A 6,636-nucleotide genomic window follows, 5' to 3' on the forward strand; every position below is an offset into this window, starting at 1 on the left:
GGCTGCCCCCAGCAACGCCGGGCTGTGGTACTGGGCCCACTCGGACATTCCTCAGGGAAGCTGGGAGATGAACTGCTCCAGTACCACCAGATCTACGATGTCCACGGCGCCGCGGCTTCCCTCGGCCATCAACTATTTCTGGCAGGCATCTCGGAGATGTTGTGCAAAGGCGAACGGGCAGCTATGCCTCACGAAGCTCAGCGATTTGAAGTGCTGGCGACTCTGCTTGGGGGTACGACCAACCCATTGCCGGATGACTTTTCTCAGGTGTTGTTCATCAAGGAGGCTGGTGGCGGGGAGTTGTTGCGCTGTTAGCTGCGCCTCCCTGGAGAGTAAGGGCACTAAGCGGCCTGCCCACTGGTCGGGAGGCCACCTCCATACCTCAGCGGTCTTCTCGAATAGATCGAGGAAAGTTTCCGGATCATTGTTTGGAACCATCTTCATCAGGGTCACGGGTGGGCTCTGGTGGGTTCGCAGTACCGGCCCCCTCTCTGACGATCAGGCTCCGGAACACCTGCCAGTCCTCCGCTTGTGCCTAGAGCAGGGCTTTGAATCACTGTTCCAGCTCCAGGCGTAACTCCAAGAGGGTTCGATGTTGGTTTTGCTGGATGCTGGCAAGGGACTTGATTACTTTGTCCAGTGGTGTAGACAAAACCAGGTATTCGGCACCACTGTGATTGTTTCTGAGTTCGTGGGCAATGGAGAAGTCAGGAGACAGCGAACAGTCAACATGAGTATTTTTATTACTCTCTCAGCATCGTTCAAAACTTAAACAAAAAGGGCTTTTGGTGGACAAAATACACAAACGAGTCAACAATGTTTGTAGCATAGCTACACAGGAACAGCCTCTGGTCACTCTGTCTCACACTGATGCTCTGGCGTGCCTTTTCAGGTCTCCCTCTGCCATCACTATAATTAGAGACAAGTGTTAGAGTACTCACAACCCAGGTGACGAGCCTTACCACTCTCCCTCTCCTGCAGACCGACACATGACTACGCCCCTCATGCCACAACAAACAAAACGAGAACTAACAAAGAACAGAGAACACAACAGAAAGGGAGGGAAGGGAGGGAGGGAAACCAGGGAGGGAGTTTAAGTAAAGGGGCGTGGTCCGGAGGCCTAGGAGGAGGCCTCAGGTTAGAGGCAGGGTCTGGCGGCTTGGGAGGGGGCCTCAGGGCAGAGAGAACAGTGAGCTGGGTAGCAGCCACTGGACAGGATTCAGAAGGGAGCGGCACAGGGGGCAGAGCCGTGGACAGCTCAGGTGTGGGCGCTGGTCGCGGCTGGGGACCAGCCTCCATGGTCATGGACATTGGTCACGACAGGGGAGCGGCCTCCACAACCATGAGCACTGGCATCTGTAACTCCGTTTTGCTCCAAGCGTGTTGACGTTTTTTCCTTCATGTGTTTCAGGTGCCGCTGGCATGCCTGACTGTTTCCATGGGAATGCCAATCATGCCAACTTTCAGCTGGCAAGCAGCACCTGTTCCTTATTCCATACAATCCCATCTGACTCTGGTCGAAGGCGGGAAAACATCCTGGACAGGTGGCCAGTCCATTACAGGGCTAACAGACATTCACACTCACACCTATGGGCAATTTAGAGTCACCAATTGACTTAACCTGCATGTCTTTGGATTGTGGGGGAAACTGGAGCAACTGGAGGAAACCCACTTGAACATGGAGAGAACATGCAAACTCCACACAGAAAGGCCCCGTTTGAGCCTGGACTACACACTTACTTTGAGGTGATAGTGCTACCCACTGAGCCATTCTGCCGCTGCTTGTTCTCTGAATGTATCCTGACAAATATAAGGTCTGTGGTTCACATTACTTTCACTTTTTTATTATCACAACCTAAACTACACAGTCACACATTAAAAGTGAATTATAATTAAATGTAAATTGCTAACAAATTGATATATAACTACCACAATGATGTGAGTTTAGATACTTGACCAATCAGACAACTATGATAGCTCTTATCTAGTAACTCATTAGAAAATGAGTTTTTTGAGGGGTTAAACTTTTTCAAAGTAGAAGTTATTGCGTGCACTTTAAATTTATCTTTAATGTGTTTGATCAAACAATGGTTTTAAATTAACTGTGATTATTTTAATCACTCTTTATGAAAAGGTTTAAGATATTGAGTTATCTATGTGTTCAGATGTTATTATCCCTACTAACCATTTTATTGGATCTCTTTTTATAGCAGCATGGGTCACAATCCATTACCTTTGAATGTTTCAAGGACTAAAGAAAATGAACCAAAACAGACTTTATTAAAAAAAGAAATCTTTGTGCAGACATCTTTATATTTATATATATATATCATATATATATATATAGATAGATAGATATAGATATATAGATATATAGATATATAGATATATACAGTATATTGTTTATATTGCCCATTGGGGTGAACACAATAAATTTGAAAATTAAGTTGTTAATGTCCATTGAATCCAAGCAATGAAAGTTTAATATTTGATTATTTTTTTAAATAACCCAAACGTTTGCTAAAAGTCCCTAAATGCACGCCATTTAGAAGACTGATTTATACAACTGTAATGTAAAAATCATGCCCCCCTGGGGGACAATTCTGAGAACTACTGCATGAAATTGTCAATAAAATATGAAGCAAATAAGAAAACATATGAGGCCACATTTAAAATTAAAAATATACAGATGTAAAGAAAGACAAGAGTGCTATTTGATCATTTCTAAATTGTTTTATTTGAACTATGGATTGAAGCAACCCCCATAAATTCTCCTGTTTTTGCGCCTGCAGTGAGGTGCCTTTCATGACAGGAAGCTCTGGGGCAGCTATGGCAGGAGCTTCTGGGGCAACCATGGCTGTAAGCTCTGGGACTGAAATGGGTTCTGGGGCCACAGAGGCAGGAATCTTTGGGGCGGCTATGATAGGAACCTTTGGGACATCCATGAAAGGGATATTTGACAGCCATGGCAGGAACCTCTGAGGTAGCCATGACGGGAACATTTAGGCAGCCATGGTAGGAACCTCTGGGTAGCCATGACAGGAATATTTGGGTGGCCATAGCAGGAATCTCTGAGGTAGCCATGGCAAGAACCTCTGAGATAGCTATGACAGGAACCTTTGAGACATCAGTGGCAGGAGCCATTGGGTGGCCATGATAGGAACTATTGGGGTATCATTGGCAGGAACCTCTGAGGTAGCCATGACAGGATCATTTGGGCAGCCATGGCAGGAACCTCTGGGCAGTCATGACAGGAACAATTATGGAATCAGTGGAAGGAGCCATTGGGTGGCCATGACAGCAACATTTGGGTGTCTATGTCAGGAACATCTGGACTGTCATGACAGGAACCTTTGGGGCGTCAGTGGAAGGACCCATTGGGCGGCCATGACAGCAACATTTGTGTGTCTATGTCAGGAACCTCTGGACTGTCATGACAGGAACCTTTGGGGCATCAGTGGAAGGAGCCTTTGGGTGGCATGACAGAAAGTGTTGTGGTGTCAGTGGCAGAGGAAACTTTGGGTGGCGTAAAAGCAACTTTTGGCAGCCATAGCAGGAACTTCTGAGGTAGCCATCAGAGGAAAATTTGAATGGCCATGGTAGGAACTTCTGGGCAGCCATGACAGGAATTTTTAGGGCATCACTGGCTGGAGCTTTTGATCGGCCATGATAGGAACATTTGGGCGGCCGTGGCAGGGACCTCTGTGTGGCCATGATAGGAATCTTTGGGGTGTCAGTGGCAGGAGCCTCTGGGGGGCCTTGGGGGCACCCATGTCAGGAAACTCTGGCGGCCGTAGCAGGTATGCAAGACAGCAGCATTTGGGTGGCTGCGGTAGGTACCTCTGGGTGGGCGACTATGACAGGAACCTTTGAGATGTCAGTGGCAGGAACCTTTGGGCGACCATGCCAGGAACCTCTGGAATGGCTGTGACAGCTCTGGAACTGGTGTTGAGTTAGAGATTCAAGTTGACTGAAGTGTCTCTGAGTGGCCTCTAGGTGGAGACACATCCCTAGGCAAGCAATATCACAAGACGCAAATATTGCCACCTCAAGCCAAGGCACCAATCGCCACCAGGGCTTACCAGCCTGGAGGGATGGAGAGGCCACTCATGTCAGCCCGCCAGACACTAAGCTGACTGAAGACAACTATTTTCCACAGCATGACTCATGCAGTGATCTGGAAAATAAAATATCAGAAATCAGGTTAATTGTTTAAATACATCACACTTGTAACTCCTGAGACATTTGACCTAGCGGCCACCAGAGGTCGCAAGGAGTTGAGAGACTTCTAGTTTGAGTCTCTGTTCCTGTTTGCTGCCCTGATTGTTCCCAGCTGTATCTCATTTACCTTGTTTGCCCCAGTGTATATAATGTCATTGTGTTTGCTCAGTCTTTGTCAGTTGTTGTTCCTGTTACCCTACATGTATATAACATTTGTTCTGTTCCCAAGTTTTGGTTTTGTTTTTGTTTTGTTCCTGTGTTTTCCAAGTTTTGTATCTGGACTAGTTTTGTTATTAAATATAAGCTGCATTCTCTTGACTCTTGATCAAGATCCTGCTCTCTTGACTCTTCCTGCAATAGTTACAACACTTAGAACCTATTTGACTATTGCAATGTCTTCCCATATCACATTAAACAAACATAAATAGAACAAATGCACAGAAAGAGCGACAAAATACTTTACGTAAGAACTGAATTAGAAATGTTAAAAATAAATTTCAAATTATTTTTCAAGGTATAAACATAAAATACATCTGTTCAGTGTACGAGGGCTGACAATATGAGAGCAGCAGCAGGTATTGAATGGTAGCACAGGAAAGCTAATACACATTATCTGACAACCAAACCGAACAAAAAAATCTGATTTAGGATATACAAAATATACATTAATCTTTAAAATCATTTTACCTGATCTGAGGTTCAGTACCTTAAACCAGTCATGGAGGAGAATACTCTCCAGATCAATCCACCGCATTGGTTCACTCTGAAGGCAAGCAGATATCAGATGACAGCACTCTGTGTAGAAAGATGGGAGATTGATTTTTACCTGTTCTCTTTGATCATGTTATTCTAGGCTGTAAGATGTCACTACAGGTCGAATCTCTTGGAAAATTCCAGCATTTTCCATATGGCCATCTTTATTAAAACCGCTTGGCTCAGGTTTTACTTTTCCTACCATGTTTCTTGTTTCTGTTTTATATCATTTAGAAGTACAATTGTTGTGATGAAGAATCTTACATTCTGACAAGCCAGGTTTGGTCCATGGGATCACAGTGATCATGTGGAGGTCGTTGCTGTCTGGATAGTATCCACAGACCAATGTGAATAAGAGCACCCCCAGTGACCACACAGTCGCTGGCTTGACATGGTACTCACCCGCCTTTGTGAACCCAGGTGGTACATCTGTGCCTGGATGAAAAAGATTTTGTACAATGTGTAAGTATGAAGTGGTGGTGGCGTATTGGGCTAAAGCACATAACTGGTAATCAATTCGATCCCTACAGCCACCACCATTGTGTCCTTGAGCAAGGCACTTAACTCCAGGTTGCTCCGGGGGGATTGTCCCTGTAATAAGTGCACTGTAAGTCGCTTTGGATAAAAGCGTCTGCCAAATGCATAAATGTAAATATGTAAGTATGATTTACCAAAGAACTGTCTGTATCTATTAGCATCAAGAAATTATTTTATGTCATTTGTTTCACTACATGGAGCTTCAAAAGAGAGATAGGCTCTGTCTGTCATCCAGGGCTCAGCGTAACACCATGTCCTAATCAGGAGCAACGCAACAGGTTTTTAATTTGTTTACACAAAAAAATGCTGTGTTATGTGACAAAATGTCAGCATATCAAACAACTGTTTTTACGTTTACTATACAACTAAGAGGAGCGGGATTTTTGTGGGTAGGACATTACATATATAGAAATTAAGTAACAGACAAAATATCCAGTTGCTCATCGCACCTGTATTATTTGTCGCTTTAGCGCATCACGCCTGGTTAGGAAATGGTATAACTTGTCACTGGAATTTAAATCCAAACAACTGCATTGGGGGATATACATACCAAAGAATGTTGTGTAGGTGCTTTCCTTACACCCAAAGTCGATCAGTTTTACCTCCAGGGTGTCACTGTTGACCAGGAGATTTTCCAGTTTGATATCCCTGTGAAGGACGCCACGGTGACAGCACGTTTCAGCAGCTAGCATTACCTGCCACATGCAACACCGCTCTAGCCCTTCATTTAAGCTGCCTCCATAGCGCTTCAGGAACTCAAACATGGTCTCACATGGCGAGGGACACTCCATGACCATGATGTAATATTCTTCCTCCTCCTGTCAGTCCAGCAGGTGAATAATCTGGGCAATGCTGGGGCCCTTATTGGAAAGGATGTTGAGAGCCACTTCTGAAGGAAGGGGTTTGGTATGACCAGACTAGAAGAACAAATTTTATGATTGTTAGATTGAGGTCATTTAAACTGATAACAGAATTGAGAGAAGGAAAAGCATTTATAGGCCTACTTACAATGCTCAAATACACCAGGTTGTCCATCTTTGTGGCAAAAAGGAATATAAAATAAATATCTGTGGTAATCAATATTATGCCACAAACTGTAGGTTGAGCTTAATTTATATTGAACCC

At 44.5% G+C, this 6,636-nt stretch overlaps 1 pseudogene; it reads right to left on the reverse strand.

Annotated features, from left to right (window-relative positions):
• Positions 1 to 449: 449 nt before the first annotated feature.
• LOC127424592 (serine/threonine-protein kinase pim-1-like) lies at positions 450 to 6,546 on the reverse strand (annotated as a pseudogene).
• Positions 6,547 to 6,636: the final 90 nt, after the last annotated feature.

Source organism: Myxocyprinus asiaticus, chromosome 33, assembly GCF_019703515.2.
Source record: "Myxocyprinus asiaticus isolate MX2 ecotype Aquarium Trade chromosome 33, UBuf_Myxa_2, whole genome shotgun sequence".
In the NCBI taxonomy this organism is placed as follows: Eukaryota; Metazoa; Chordata; class Actinopteri; order Cypriniformes; family Catostomidae; genus Myxocyprinus; species Myxocyprinus asiaticus.